Source organism: Polypterus senegalus, chromosome 5 (assembly GCF_016835505.1).
Source record: "Polypterus senegalus isolate Bchr_013 chromosome 5, ASM1683550v1, whole genome shotgun sequence".
In the NCBI taxonomy this organism is placed as follows: domain Eukaryota; kingdom Metazoa; phylum Chordata; class Cladistia; order Polypteriformes; family Polypteridae; genus Polypterus; species Polypterus senegalus.
The window spans coordinates 91056740-91073273 of NC_053158.1; the positions used below are offsets into that span (position 1 = coordinate 91056740).

The window sequence follows — 16534 nt, forward strand, 5'->3', positions numbered from 1 at the left end:
CGCATATAGGACGCATTTTTTTTCTTAAGAAGTAGGCCTAAAAACCCAGGTGCGTCTTATACATGGATACAGTTTCTCTTTTGGTTTGTACATGTTCACTTTCTCCCTGTGCATTTCCTGTGCAGTGAGCGAGCAAGCAAGAGAGAGAGAGAGCGCAAGCGAGCAAGAGAGAGAGAGGCACACACACACACAGAGGCGCGCAACAGCGAGCGAGGCACACACACACAGGCGCGTGACAGCGAGAGAGGCACACACACAGGCGCGCGCTAGAGAGAGGCACACACAGGTGCTACAGGCTCACGAGCGATGGAGGACAGGACACATATGGTAAAAAAGGCTTGTTTTTGTTTTCAGTTCTGTTTACAGCAATCGGTTCATAGCATGCATTGTGGCAATGTTACTTTTCTTGCTGGTTTATTAAATTATGGATTTTCAAATGTTAATTTTTTTCCCTGTGCTTAAAACTCATTAAAAGAAAAAGTGTTTTTAGCAAGCGGTTCCTAGCACTATAGCGCAAACTATTTCAGTGTTAGTTTTCTCTGTTGTTCAAGGTTTTCTCAGTGTTATTCAATCCGTGATGCATTGGTACACAGGTTTTTCCATGGTTTTTAGGGTCAAAAATCCACTGCGTCCTATATATCCATCCATTTTCCAACCCGCTGAATCTGAACACAGGGTCATGGGAGTCTGCTGGAGCCAATCCCAGCCAACACAGGGCACAAGAAGGCAGGAACCAATCCTGGGCAGGGTGCCAACCCACTGCAGGACACACACAAACACACACTAGGGCCAATTTAGAATCGCCAATCCACCTAAACGGCATGTCTTTGGACTGTGGGAGGAAACCGGAGCGCCTGGAGAAAACCCACGCAGACATCGGGAGAACATGCAAACTCCACGCAGGGAAGACCCGGGAAGCGAACCCAGGTCCCCTAACTAAGAGGCAGCAGCGCTACCACTGCGCCACCATGCCGCCCGTCCTATAAATGGTTTATATATATAAATACAGTATATAAACATATATATATATATATATATATATATATATATGTGTATTTTTTGTGTGTGGAATAAAAAAAAATTACTTATTTTTTGGAACATCTGCCTCTCTTGTGCCCCTCGTATTACCCCCTTAGACCTGGTTGGTCCTGAACTACTAGCAGGCCAACCGCTTTAGTAGATGATCTGTGGCAGATTACATCAAGGAAGACAGCCAGGTGATGGATCAGCCCTTAGCAACAACCAGAGAAGTGTGGATAAAAGCAATAAAATAACCCAAGCACCAGTTGATAAAATGAAGAAGAAATAAGCAGCATCTGCAGACATACATTGAAAACTCAGACTTTATGATCAAATAACATGTAGACTCCAATAATCAAATGACAAATTGTACTGAAATGAGTCACATTTTGGTGTTGTATATTTCTTTACAGATGATGTTTTGAAGACACCTGAAGAACAAGAAGTAAATAAAAAAATTAGTACAAAATAAAAAAGGTATCAGCACTTGTCGTAAGTATTAATTTGCAGACAAATTAATTTAATTAATAAATAATTTAAACTCCACCCTAAATCTATCTATCTATCTATCAATCTATCTATCTATCTATCTATCTATCTATCTATCTATCTATCTATCTATCTATCTATCTATCTATCTATCTATCAGTATAAAAAACTCCTCCAATGTAATGTGTTGCCTATCAAGTTAAGAAAAAGTTGGAAGAGATTGCCTGAAGAAACTAGAAAGAATGACAGTGCACCAATATGGAGATTAGATGCAGCAAAGAAACTGAAATCCTAACTACAGGAAGCCTGCCACATTGACACATGTGCGTTTCCTCTAAAGGAAAAGGCAACTATTTGGTAAATCTTTTTGCATATTTGTTCCAATTAGGTTGAGAATACTTTCACCAGTCCTTAAATCTCTTTGTTGTGCAGCTAAAACATATACTGCATATACTATATAAGTTAATGCAAAAAAAACAAAATAACGTTACAGCAGCCTAAACACTGGGATTGTTGCTTATGTCAAGCTGTACATATAAGATACATTTTTACTCTTGCTTTGTGCTCCCAAAAATTTATTTGGATAGTGGTAAAATAAAATAAAAGCTCTGATGCATAAACCCAATACACATTAATTCCTCTGCTGCATTACAAAAGGCTTACATGAACTAACACCCTGACAAGTTAAAGGATTAAGCCAGGTTTATAATTCATGTGTCCATGCCAAATTTTCTGTGCATAAAAGAATTTTTCCTAACCACAGAAAAGTATCTGACATAGGCACCAGTATGATTCCTCGCTCCAAGACCACAAACAAGTTGTTCCATGCAAACGGTAGTACCTTCATTTGAATATATTTACCATCTGTACAACCTAAGCAGTTGGAAATTTCCATAGTCTCCATATTTCATAGGAAATGTTTTAATATTTCTCATCACTTGGCAAAGCTACAAAGTCCTTGCTCAGTGCCTCCCAAATGGCTTTACAAATTTTGGAAACAGTTACCGATACATTGGAAGAGCTGAGTTTATAGCTTGTAGCTATCATATGCAGAAGAGTCAATCTAAAGGAGATTGTTTAGGAGAGATGGCAGTGGAGTTTTTAACCAGATTGTTTAATGGAATCTTTTAAAGTGAGAGGATGCCTGAGGAGTGTGGAAGAAGTGTACTGGTGCCGATACTTAAGAATAAGGGGAATGTGAAGGACTGTAGTAACTACAGGGGGATAAAACTGATGAGCTACAGCACAAAGTTATGGGAAAGAATAGTGGAAGCTAGGTTAAGAAATGAGGTGATAATTTAAGATGATGGCCTAATAATTATTTCTGCAGAGTGGCTCCCATTAGATGTCAGCTAAAGCAATAAAAAAAGAAAATCAGTATCCACAGCCACCACAGCAAAAGAACCAAACAAGGCACATAACTACTCAAACAAGGGAACCAAATAAAATAATATCCACAAATGCTATGGATACTGAAAAAAAACTCATAAAAGAAGCCGTTTAGACAAATAGTATTTGCTGCTAAGTGCAGTCATGGGGCAATGAAAGCAATTCAGCATCTTCTTATCATCCAAATTTATTGTACAAGGCAGACACAGAGATTTGTATCGAACCATATTAAAAATCTTTTTATTTTAAAGTAGTGAAATTACAAGGGAAAACTCCTGGTGTATATTGTAGTAATGGTAAAATCAAGATAACACACTGAAATAACGATCCTCATTGACCTACAATGGGACATACAGTAACTTTGATGCAACACTTTTTCCAAGTGTTAACGATAAATGGTAATCCTACAAATATTTTTGTAAAGAAATAATTACATTTATATTTGTGTTCAACTTTCAAACATTTGTTACAATTCCTTTTCAACAAGAACAAAAAATCCTTTAACAACTTAGGAACCAAGGTAGCATTGTCTCCTTCTGCTAGTATAAAATTAACTGGCCATTTGTTCTTACATGTCTGCTCTCTTTAGATCATTCCACATTTTATCTTATTACTGACTAGTAAGTCTGGTTTAGCTTATCTGCTAATAATGTTAGTAGGTCTATGACATATTTGTAATTCATTCCATTTCTACTTTTTATCAGTATGACTTGCACGTTTAGTAAATTTGCTTGACCTTCCCATTAGGTGCTATTTAACTACCTGGCATTAATAATATATATTAAAAATTAAAACATATTTCAGTTTTTAATATGACTGTCCTAAAAACATCAGTATTCTTGACTGCAGTTTCCTTTAGAGAACCAGTTGCTATATTTATTGTTCTATAATAATCTCTGTTAAAGAATATTTTCTGAATCTATTAAAACTGCAGTTTCATTTTATAAACAAAACATTATCTAATCTTTTCCATCAACATCAATATTGCATCTTGTAAGTGTAAAAATGTCTTTTGTGTTCATTTCATTATCACTGTGTTCTTTTAAAGACTAAATACTGCCAAATGTGAACCATATAATATTGCCAGATGCATTTAAGCTTATTACACTAGTTTTGCTTTTTTATACTGTAGGTTGTGTTTCTAATTACACCATTACTGCACTATTCAACATGGCCGTTTCAATGAAAAACTATTTGTCACATAATTAAAAAGAAAAGAGGTAGGTAATTAGTATGGTGGGTATGAATGCTATATGTACATATAAGCTCATTTGTATTGGTTGTTTGATTGTATTCTCTTACATTAAATTAGACTAAATTAGATTAGAATAGATTACATAAGATAAATTGTATTAACCCCATGGGGAAATTCAGATGTATACAGCAACTGAAAAATAAAAAAAACAATGATACAGACTCCAAGAACAAATAAAACTGCCAAATAAATAATCAAAAAAATAAATGAATGTAAAGAATATGATGGGAGGAATAGCCTGCCAATAGGAATTCTGCTAACAACTAACTGCTAAAAACACATTACTTTAACATGGCTTTCTCATAACTTCATTTTAATTTAATCCTGATGCTCTGCAGATTTAATTAAATTTAATTAATTATCATTACTATTCATGATGGCTCCAAAATCCGTACTAACCCCTACTCTCTCTTCTGTTCTTTCTCCGATTTCTGTGGTGGCACCCTGCGCCACCACTACCTAATCAAAGCACCATGATGTCCCTGCTTTGATGGATTAAAGGCCAGAAGTCCATGTGACCGTCATCACCTGAATATAATGAGGACCGATCATTTATGTTAGGTAGAATGCCTAGAGGGGGCTGGGCAGTCTCATGGCCTGGAACCCCTGTAGATTTTATTTCTTCTCCAGCCGTCTGGAGTTTTTTTTTTTTCAGTCCTCCCTGGCCATTGGACCTTACTTTTATTCTATGTTAATTAGTTTTCTCTGATTTTAATTCTTACTTTGTCTCTTTTCTCTTTCTTCATCATGTAAAGCATTTTGAGCTACAATTACCTGTGTGCAAAAAAAAAACCCCAAAAAATTCCACTTCATAGCACACTATGGTGGAATAAGTGTGGCTAAAAGTGTCCCAAGAGATATTTCATGATGGCATCCAACAGCTTCTAGTGTGTCCAAAGTTCGCCCTGTGATAGGACAGGCTTTCCTGATAAGTTTGTTCAGACATTGTGCATCGTTTGAGTTCAGATTGCTTTCCTCTGGAGATTGCAACATAGAGCACCACACAGGCTACTATGAACTGGCAGAACATTTTCAGCAGATTGCTGCACACATCAAAAGACCCAAGTCTCCTTAGCAAGTACAGTCTGCTCTGGCCCTTCTTGTACAGCACCACTGTGTTGCCAGACCAGACTATACTTGTCTTAATGATGCTGAGTTGCACTTTTGTTGTCCCTGCACCAAAAGACAAAGTACTCCACAACCTTCCTGCACTCTGACTCATCTCCATTATTAATGCAGACTATGATGGATGAGCCATCTGAATATGGCAAGCGCCAGTATTGTGCTAGGAGTCTTTTGTGTAGAGGGTAAACAGGAAGGGAGACAAGACAGTTCCCTAAGGTGCTCTAGTATTACACAGCATCATTTCTGACACACAGTCCCTCAGCCTTGCAAAGTGCTGCCTGTCGGTCAGATAGTCCATGATCGAGGAAATTGTGGAGTTATCAAGGTGCAAAGCCTCGAGCCTTTTCCCCAGTCAATGAGTCAGAACTACACTCACCTAAAGGATTATTAGGAACACCTGTTCAATTTCTCATTAATGCAATTATCTAATCAACCAATCACATGGCAGTTGCTTCAATGCATTTAGGGGTGTGGTCCTGGTCAAGACAATCTCCTGAACTCCAAACTGAATGTCAGAATGGGAAAGAAAGGTGATTTAAGCAATTTTGAGCGTGGCATGGTTGTTGGTGCCAGGCGGGCCGGTCTGAGTATTTCACAATCTGCTCAGTTACTGGGATTTTCACGCACAACCATTTCTAGGGTTTACAAAGAATGGTGTGAAAAGGGAAAAACATCCAGTATGCGGCAGTCCTGTGGGCAAAAATGCCTTGTTGATGCTAGAGGTCAGAGGAAAATGGGCCGACTGATTCAAGCTGATAGAAGAGCAACTTTGACTGAAATAACCACTCGTTACAACCGAGGTATGCAGCAAAGCATTTGTGAAGCCACAACACGCACAACCTTGAGGAGGATGGGCTACAACAGCAGAAGACCCCACTGGGTACCACTCATCTCCACTACAAATAGGAAAAAGAGGCTACAATTTGCACGAGCTCACCAAAATTGGACAGTTGAAGACTGGAAAAATGTTGCCTGGTCTGATGAGTCTTGATTTCTGTTGAGACATTCAAATGGTAGAGTCAGAATTTGGCGTAAACAGAATGAGAACATGGATCCATCATGCCTTCTTACCACTGTGCAGGCTGGTGGTGGTGGTGTAATGGTGTGGGGGATGTTTTCTTGGCACACTTTAGGCCTCTTAGTGCCAATTGGGCATCGTTTAAATGCCATGGGCTACCTGAGCATTGTTTCTGACCATGCCCATCCCTTCATGACCACCATGTACCTATCCTCTGATGGCTACTTCCAGCAGGATAATGCACCATGTCACAAAGCTTGAATCATTTAGAATTGGTTTCTTGAACATGACAATGAGTTCACTGTACTAAAATGGCCCCCACAGTCACCAGATCTCAACCCAATAGAGCATCTTTGGGATGTAGTGGAACGGGAGCTTCGTGCCCTGGATGTGCATCCCACAAATCTCCATCAACTGCAAGATGCTATCCTATCAATATGGGCCAACATTTTTAAAGAATGCTTTCAGCACCTTGTTGAATCAATGCCACGTAGAATTAAGGCAGTTCTGAAGGCGAAAGGGGGTCAAACACTGTATTAGTATGGTGTTCCTAATAAACCTTTAGGTGAGTGTATGTTAAAGAGAGGTTCGGAGCATCAGCTGTTAAGGCACTGGAAAAATCAAAGAACATTATCCTGAAAGAACTTTACCTTCAGAAAATCTTTATAAATATAAAGGTATACATCAATCTCGTACTAATAATACCATGCTCAAAAAACATGGATCTGTTGTTTTTTTTTCTTATTTATGTTTATTTGACTCCTTATTAAAGTAATCAGTAGTATAGCAATACTGCCATCTGGGTCAGTTGCTGTTGTAGGTTTCCCTGAGGATAACTTTGCCAACAAAGTTAAAAATTATGCCAATGACAAACCAGTTTCTATGTATTCACAACTCAATTCAAGACAATTTAGCACATTTTGCATTACTCACTGCTATTTGTCTGTGGTTCCCTGAGGGACATTGTACCATTCACCCATACTTTATTATAAGAGAATAAGAGCAATCATGATTGTCTTTTCAGTTTAGCACATTCACAGTGAAACAGAATCTGATCCCAGACGGTAATGGCAGAGGGAAATGTCTGCAATTATTCCCGTGCTGTTTGATGCAAAAATACATATTTTAAGCATACAACAGAATAGATTTTGCTTAAAGAAACAGCTGCCTTATAAAATAAATGTGGGTACATAATAGATTTTTGAGGCAAAAGACTGATGAATGAAACAAGGTATAAGAGGTCTAAATTAACCAGATATTATAATTTCAAACATAGAAAGACTGCAAACAAATTTGAACAGAGGCTGTGTTATTAGAAAATAAATATGAAAGGCTTATTATAGTTGTACAACAATAGTATGAAAATACATTATTTTCATTTCAAATGCTATAGTGCAATCCTGCTTAAAATTATATTTGAAACTTAATATAAAAATAAAATAGAAAAATATACCTTAAATAAAAATATTTTGATGGTGGCATAGACAGTAAATTTCACAGGCAGTATTAGCAAAAGAATAGGGCAGCAACTGATCTTTTCAATCTGCACAATCACATCCCAAAGGCAATGTTTCTGGTCACAGCTGTGTGTCTCTTTCACTTTTCCACAGTCCTCCTCCCACTACTGCAACTGTCCAGTAATCAGAACGGAGCCGAGGAAAGGTCCAAGGTGGCAGTCAAGGATTACCTACTGTACCCCTCTCAAGCAGTCTTACTGCACAAGCCCGTAAAATGACATCTAACAAAATGTGTGCATATGTAACATTTTCTTTAAACATACTTTAGCATATAAAATGAAACCCCAGCAAAAATATATAGTGTATAGCCTATTTTGAAAGGATTCCCAATTAAACAAATGAATCAATTAAACAAACAAATGCAAAAAACTACATCTGTAGTTTCACACTGAAGTTTTGGTATTATAAGCAATGATGCTGTGTTCTATGAATTTACTTATTTAGTTATTTTGGACTTTGCCGTTTCAGATCACGAGTATGCAATATTTTTACTAAGACTGAAAGCAGAACATTTCCTGGTGCTTCTTGGTTTCCAGCTTTACTGCTGGGTAGCAAATATTCATTTAATAAGACAATGTAATGAAGAAGTCAGTGGTGAATTTGCTCCAGCCTGGTTTGATCTTGAAGGAAAATCTTGTAAAAAGTATTCACCATATGCTCTTCACTATGAGCTGGTTATTAATAATTATTGACAGTTTACTTGTCATCAGATTGTGTCTAACTCACTCAAAATATTGTTGTCTGCTGTTTCATTACAGGATCACTTTGCAATCAGAGCCACCTTCAACTACAGAGATGTCATCAGAGATCTGTATATTGATAATATGTTTGCACCTTTAGATTAGCAATGGAATTCCCTCAACACAATTATTCTTTCATCTACAGGTTAGGAACTTTGTAAAAAAAGAATTTCCCTAACTTTCCTAATCTACTCAAAAATATTGCAAGGAGAGGAATATTGACAGCATTTTCAGACTTTAACAAATATTGGCACAGTGCTCACCACTAAACCTCATTCAACAATGCCGAGAAAGAGATCTCTCCATAAATATCTCAGACATAGTCGATAAATCACACATTCATTCTTCTCTAATTTGTGCAAAACATGCTGTAAAATAGGAAGGAAATAGACACTTCTCTAAATTAAAATTACTTAAATTATGTCAGGGACTGGCCCTCAGTTGTGAAAGACGCTGGGTAGCACCGGCCTTACTTGAGTATATGTTTTGGGAACATCCTAAATTAAAACTCTTTTGGTATATTTTTTTCTTACTTATCAGATAGTATAGGAAGTACAATCATCACAAATATTTTTACAGCAGTATTTGCAACATTTTCAGACAAGCTTAGACTATCTGGTGATAATCTAATAATTATTTCCAACACTACACTGTTAGAATTTAATTCTGGTCATTTGAAAGAATCCTAATGCACCCACTGTCATGGTTCTTCTCAGTTATGTTTTATATACCGGTACACTGTTTAAGTTCCTTTTTAATATCTTCCTCTTTAATTTCAGTATATGTTTTATATATTTATTAAATGTATTTACATAATGTGTATAATTTTTCATTATTTTGAAGTTATGTTTCTATGTTTGTGATGGACTGGCTTCCTGTCCAGGGTTTGTTCTTGCTTTGCACCCTGTGCTAGTTGAGGCTCCAGGATCCCCTTGGCGACCCTGTTCAGGACTAACCAGGTTAAAAAATGACTAACAGAGAAATGTTTTTATGTGTGTATTCAAGTTCTGTTTCGTTCCTTTTTGCTTTGTGGGTGGTTGCCTGTCTCCATGTTGAACCACCCCCAGCCCTATTAAGTCTCAGGAGACCCACTGGTCTAACGTGATTCATTGTCATTTATGCTTGGTGTTTATGAGTTCTGTTTATGTTTATTGAAATATTGCTGTTTATTTGATTCTCTGGATTTCTGACATATGCTCTATTTTTGGCCACAATTATTGGATTCTGTTTTGGGACTTTGTAATTGTAATTGGTTCGATAGAATTTGATAGGATTTATTCTAAAATTTGTTTGCTGAGCTCTGGCCTGTGTTTTTGCTTACATTTCTAAGGTTTTAATCAATGAGGTTTTATAATGCAATGGGCCTCTTTTTTCTATTGCTGATTAGCAGTTCCTATGATATATCTGATCAGTTTTATGATTGCTTTAAATCTTGCAGTTTTGTTTTATTGAAACATATGCCATTCTATATAATTTCTTCTGTACTGCATTGATTTGAAAACAAATAAAATGTAGCAATAAGTGTGTTGTATTATTGTTTATTTGTTTCAAAACTGAGTATGGAGAATTGTTTTTGTTCTGAAGTAATGTATTAAACTTGGTGCTGATAGCACAATAGGTACGCATGATAGACGGTGGCGAGGGTGGCACCTAGTGTGATTGTGCCTATGGCACCAAATGACACAGAACCGTCACTGGGTGGTACAAAAAAACTTTAGCAATTCACTTGAGACAGTAAGCAAAGAATTTAATTAATTTTATATTTTTCCCCTAATTGTGAAATTATACTAAACTGCTCAAAGACGTTGATATCAATTAAACATTTGGCCTGCTAGTTTCCTACTGCCTTTCGCATAGAAACAGCCTGAGATTACTGGTTTTACTTATGTGCCACAAGAAACAAACTTATCTCAGGAGATATGATTAAGCAATATACATATTTATATATGTGTCTATTCATGATGCACAATGTATAGCTATAATCATAGAAAGACATTTTAGTAACTAATTTATAATATATTTTTGAATGAATACAAGTTTAACTGTCTCCAGGGCAAGCCATCTGGCAAATTAAATAATCATAGGTGTTAAAATAAGGCTTTAGAAGTTTGAGCCTCCCAAACTGAGCAAATAAATTGTCCAGGTGATTTTGGGGTAGGTTTTAAAGTAGAACATCTTTATGAGGTGTCTGAGAGGTCACAGTCTCACCTCTTGCCGCATTGCTTTTGCTTTGTTGTCATTTACTTTACCTGCTTTATAACATTGACTTGTATTCTCATTTTCCCTGTCTTAGTTGTTTTAGTTGTTCTTGAATCTCCCTTTGATTCAGTTTCCTCATTAGCTATCATTTACTTTTAATACCTGCTATTTATCTAGCAGAGGTTACTGCTGGGGGAGATTTAGTTTGTCTTAATATAATTAGTATGCAGTAACAGGAACAGGAAACAGATGTGAATGATTTGTTGATTAGCAGTTTTTTTCTGCACAGTCACATACTTAAAGAGCTCTCAGAATTCAGGGAATTGCATATCATCATTCATAACAGTACAGAATATACATTTTCTTATAACTGATTTTAAATCTTAAAGTATGAAGAGCAAGGATATCATATCTTTATCCTAACCATTTACGAACTTTTAGTACTTTTTAGTGGACTATCCATCTTTCAAGACTAAAAAAAATATGGATTTTACTTATTTTGTCGCAGACACACTAACACAAAACAATCAAGTAAGCAAATAAAATGAATGTGTTTGTTGATAGCATTACCTTCTTACTTCTTTGTGCTACAGTGGGAATGGTGCATAGCTGTCTTAGCCTGTGATATTAAACCACAGACGTAATTAGGAAAACATGCAAAGGCATAAAAAGGCAACCTGGCCCTGATATCAGTTCAGGGTACTTGAAAGTGTTGAACCCTTTCATTTGAAAGAGAGAACATTATCTCTCTGTCCCTTGCATTTGTAAGTTAAAGAATAACAGCAATGCATCCTTACTAAAAAAAAGCACTACAATTTAAAAATGAAAGCTTTCTGGCATTCTTCATATATGGCATGCATTGATTTCACACCTGTGGGACTCCCACAGTAATTTCCACTTTCTTGCTCTTTTCAGGGGTAGAATTCCTTATTCCAAAACACAATAGATAGAGATATTCATACACTCTGTAGGAAGATATTTGTAGATTAGTGGTGACAGTTCAGCTCTGTTTTTGCACTGTTTGTCTCAGTTTCATAACACTTTTATGACCAATGAGTTTAATATTACATTTTCAGATACTACTATCTTGAACAAAAAATAATTTCTTTAACTTCCTTTCTTATTTTACAGTTGTACAGTAAATGCTGATAAAAATTCTACATCTTTAGACAATCTAGTGACAATATTTTTTTTCTATTGAAATGCATATGAACACATTTTTAAAAATGTGTAAATAATATTTGAAAACTAGCAAGAATTCACATCTTGATGTGTTTTTGAGAGTCATATTACACTCTGCTTCTGTAGATATCTAAAAGAAACTGGTTTGAAAGATCAGACATTGAACACACATTTTTATTTAATAGATGTTGCTGCCTTCCTCTTTTCCTTTTGCCTAGTTCTGCTAGAACAGTTCTTTGCTCCTGCTGACTTTGTATCAAATAAAATTAGTCTGAAACATAGATATCTAAATCTATAATTGGTCAGACACCACATCAAACCAAATAAGTATTAAATTAAATAATCAGAGTACTATTTGTAGAATTTACGTAGTTGAAAATGGATTCATGCAGTAACCTTAAAGTGTTGCATTAAAATCAACATAATAAAACCAGATTTTTTTTTTTTGTAGATTGTTTTCTATATAAAAATGGTAATAAACGTGTTTCGAATGTAATGGGTAGTATTCAGCACTTAATGCCCTGGGATTATTTATGGTTTTAGTCTTACAAACTAAAAGGTGGATTGTTTATAATATCCGAGAACTACATAATTATAGTATTATCTAAAGTATGATGTCTTTCAAAATGGGATCTGTTTCACTAACTTTTTTGTTTATTTTAAGAAACCTAAAATCAGTTTAAGATGTATGCAAATTATGTAGATATTTGCATTATAAATTGGATTGCTGTAAACTTTTGCAATTAACTTTGTTTTATTTAGACTATTGTATAACAGCTTTACATTTTCCTGAGAACTGAATAATTTTTTAAGTGTTAGTTGCATGAAAACGTTTTATGGGTAAAGTAATACATGAAACTGAATTGAACCATAACTATAATATATGTTGTCATGCATGCGCGACTAGGAGACCGCGGATGGATCATAAAACACATCGAAGGACGTTCGCCGGCGGGAATGGCGGGGTACTAACCTTGTTTCTTTGTTTTCCAGGACTAAAGACGCTCCGCCATAAGACCTTGCCCACAGTACGTTCACTTCTGCCCTTCCTCCACCATCTTCTCTGACGTCAGCAGTCCCATCATCCATCACGCCTCCTTCCCAGCATTCCTGCACTTCCGGCTCCTCCCATATAAAATGGCCGCCGACGCCTAGTATGGCGTCGCGCATGAATGTATTTTTCTTGTGTTTTGACCCTGCATTATTTTGTTAAAGAGTCTGGAGTGTCGACAATATAAGGGGCCGGAAAACCCCAAACCTTTTTGTTGTCTCCTATTGAGTCTTTTACAATGTTTAAAAGATTAAAATGCTAGATTGATTGATATGGCTTTTGACTTAATGTATCCTTTTTCTTCAGTTAAAAAAGATGTAAAATTAGTGGTGGTTGATTCGTTTCGAGCCTAGTTTTGTTAAACTTGACTGGCTTGTATGGATTGTTGTTTGATTCTAATAAAATTAATAAAATGTAAAAAAAAAGACTGTAAACTGTATAAAATTGCTTCATGACTAATTTCTCATATTTTAAATTAACTGTAATCTTTTATTTTAAATATTTAAAATGTTTTCCTAAAGTGATTGAAATTTGATTCATGCATGCCCCCTGCAACAGTGATTAACATATGTGACACTAGCTGTCCCTCATGGCTCCACCCGCATAGTAGTGAAACAGGCCAATGAGGAGGGCTCTGCCCAGCTCCCCACTCCTGACATCACGCTTCCCCCTCCCCTTGGTCCGCAGCCTCTGTCTCAGATTATCACGAATATATCGCTCCTGCAAGCGAATTATGATTCTTAGCATGATGAGAGAAGTCGTAAAATCAACCAGAATGTTCAAACAATTTATAGAAAAAAGCCTCTCTCATTCGCTAGCTATATGGAGGTTAGGTTACACCCCAAGGCTGGCAAATGAGTGAGGAGGGCCCCACCCCATGTTTCTCGGATTCACATAAAAAAATCGGTAGCACAAGCAAATTATGATACATAGCGCAATGACAGAAGTCACAAAATTAACCGGAATGTTCAAACTATACATATATATACTGTATATATATACAGGTATATATGTGTATATATATATATATATATATAATAGAATTAAAATTAATTATTAAATAGCCACCAGCGTAATTTTCCAAGATTAGAATGACGTAAATGAGTAATAAAAACTCCTCCATAAAGCATAAGTAACTTGATTGTAAAGCCTAAACACCTCACCTATAAAACAGTACTAAGATCAATGGGACAATCCTCTAAACCTCTGACAAGCGGTGTTCAGAGTAATTGGAGAATTGACAAGAGTCAAAAATTATTGGTGGCTTTAGCTGATTAGAGGAGTAATAAAGTTCTGCATATTAAGAGTTGGACAGCATGATGTATTAGACAGGTTAAGTAATGAGAAAATAGTATAAAAGGAGATGAATTGTTTTAATTAAGGGCTCTCTCCATGGACTGAGACATTTGTGCATATCTGTGTGCAAATAAAGAATTGTTCTGTATTCTCATCTGGGCTCCATGACTGCCTTCTTTGAAGATATAGGAAAGTTTTTTTCAATAACACTTCCTTAACGGTTGTCCATCTAGATTTTAGTAACATTGTTGTGGTTACTGACGTCTGACAATCTTTGTTTTGCAATCATTCAATTCTGACAACAGTTTCTCTGATTTGTGTATGTATTTTTCTCCATATTTTCTATAATCCCATTAATACACACAATATTGAAATGATTTCTGTTTTCCATTTCAATTAGTTTTACATTTAATGATTCAACATGGCACTCTAAAGATCAGGGGCCTCATGCATAACGGCGTGCTTAGAATTCACACTATAACATGACATAAGCACAAAAGTGGAAATGTCACAAAAAATGCAGATGCATAAATCTGTGCGAACTCCAACTTCCACGTACTTCCGCTCCATAAATCCTGGTCAGCGTAAAAAGTAACGCATGTGCACGCGCCTGCTGTCCCGCCCCAACTCCTCCCATATTCACGTCTCTTTGAATATGCAAAATAATATAAATAGCCCTTAACACTAGAATTACCAGAGCCTACGAAAAAACTCGTAAATCTGTCCCACCTTAAATCGCTTCTTAAAATCGTTCACAGCTCTCCACCAGCGTCTTTTGTCATCTAAATGTGCTGATAAAATCAGGCTGCAAGATGCCGGCTATTCCATCCCCCCACCGACTTAGAACGTGCACAAACTTCTCCCAGCTCATGCCTTGATTGATTTTTCTGGGAGTGAAGTGGAGTTTTAGAGTGAAAATAATAGATCTTTGTTTGAAACACACGCAGTTCATGTCGGTTCTGTTTCTACAGTAATCTGTGTAAACACATTGTTAAAACAGAAACGTTTTTTATATTCTAGTAGTAGATGACAAAATATAGGCATAAACTATGTAATGTATGAAGCCTGAAGATTCAAAGAAATACTTTCACAAAAGATACAAATCTAACACAAGAATTGCGCTTTTATTCAAAAATATAACTGCAGAAACAAAAAGCCGCCTTAACATGCGACAATGACACCTGTTTATTATGACTGCCTCTGTGGTGCAATAGAATCAGCTGTTGCCTGGGAGTCAAAAGGTAGTGAGTTCTATCCTGCACCACTCCGTTTTGAGAAGTAAACTGCTCTTAGTCTTACTATTTTAGAATAAAAACATACATTTGATTTCAGTCTGTAACAGCCGGTGTAATGTATGATACTTGTAAAGGTTAGTTTTGTTTTTTGTTTTTTTTAGTCTTAGTTTTATTATCTCAGGCTTTAGGAAGTAAGTAAATAAATAAAGGTAAATCGTGTCATAAAATGATTTCTTCAAAACGTCGAATGTTATTTATTTGGCACGGACATGCTCAAAAAATACATGTGTAATGCCACAAAAAGTGTATGCAGACATGTCCGTGCCAAATAAATAACATTTGACATTTTGAAGAAATCATTTTATGACACCGTTTTATCTTTATTTATTTACTTACTTCCTAAAGCCTAAAGTCACAAGTAGTTTGCAGAAGGCATGCTCAAAAATGTGTGTAATGCCACGAAAAGTTCCTGCAATGGTATGTGCATTCTTGCTCTGATGTAGAAGGGAGCTGAGTTTACCTCTGTTACAGCGCGTCTATGTGAAAACAGCAGTGTCAGATGCGGGGGTGGGGTGTGTTTGGGCTTGTGAACGCGGCTGAGATAATAAAACTCACTAAAAAAAAAAAAACAAAGCTTTACAAGTATCATAAATTACACCGGCTGTTACAGACTGAAATCAAATGTATGTTTTTATTCTAAAATAGTAAGACTAAGAGCAGTTTACTTCTCAAAACGGAATGGTGCAGGATCAAACTCGCGACTTTACGATTCCCAGTCGGAAGCCGATTCTATTGCACCACGGAGGCAATAATAGTAAATGGGTGTCAATGTCACATGTTAAGGCGGCTTTTTGTTTCTGCAGTTATATTTTTGAATAAAAGTGCAATTGTTGTGTTAGATTTGTATCTTTTGTGAAAGTATTTATTTTATACTTCAGGCTTCATACATTATATAGTTTATGCCTACATTTTGTCATCTACTAGTAGAATATAAAAAACGTTTCTGTTTTAACCATGT

The 16534-nt window shown here is 36.2% G+C and overlaps 1 long non-coding RNA gene across 2 annotated transcripts; it reads left to right on the forward strand.

Annotated features, from left to right (window-relative positions):
- Window positions 1-248: 248 nt before the first annotated feature.
- LOC120529987 lies at window positions 249-12968 on the forward strand. Of its 2 annotated transcripts, XR_005633848.1 has the most exons (5): window positions 249-327; window positions 1434-1512; window positions 4031-4118; window positions 8572-8698; window positions 12928-12968. It is a non-coding gene; the product is annotated as an uncharacterized LOC120529987 (long non-coding RNA). The 2 variants fall into 2 exon arrangements; XR_005633849.1 differs by lacking the exon at window positions 4031-4118.
- Window positions 12969-16534: the final 3566 nt, after the last annotated feature.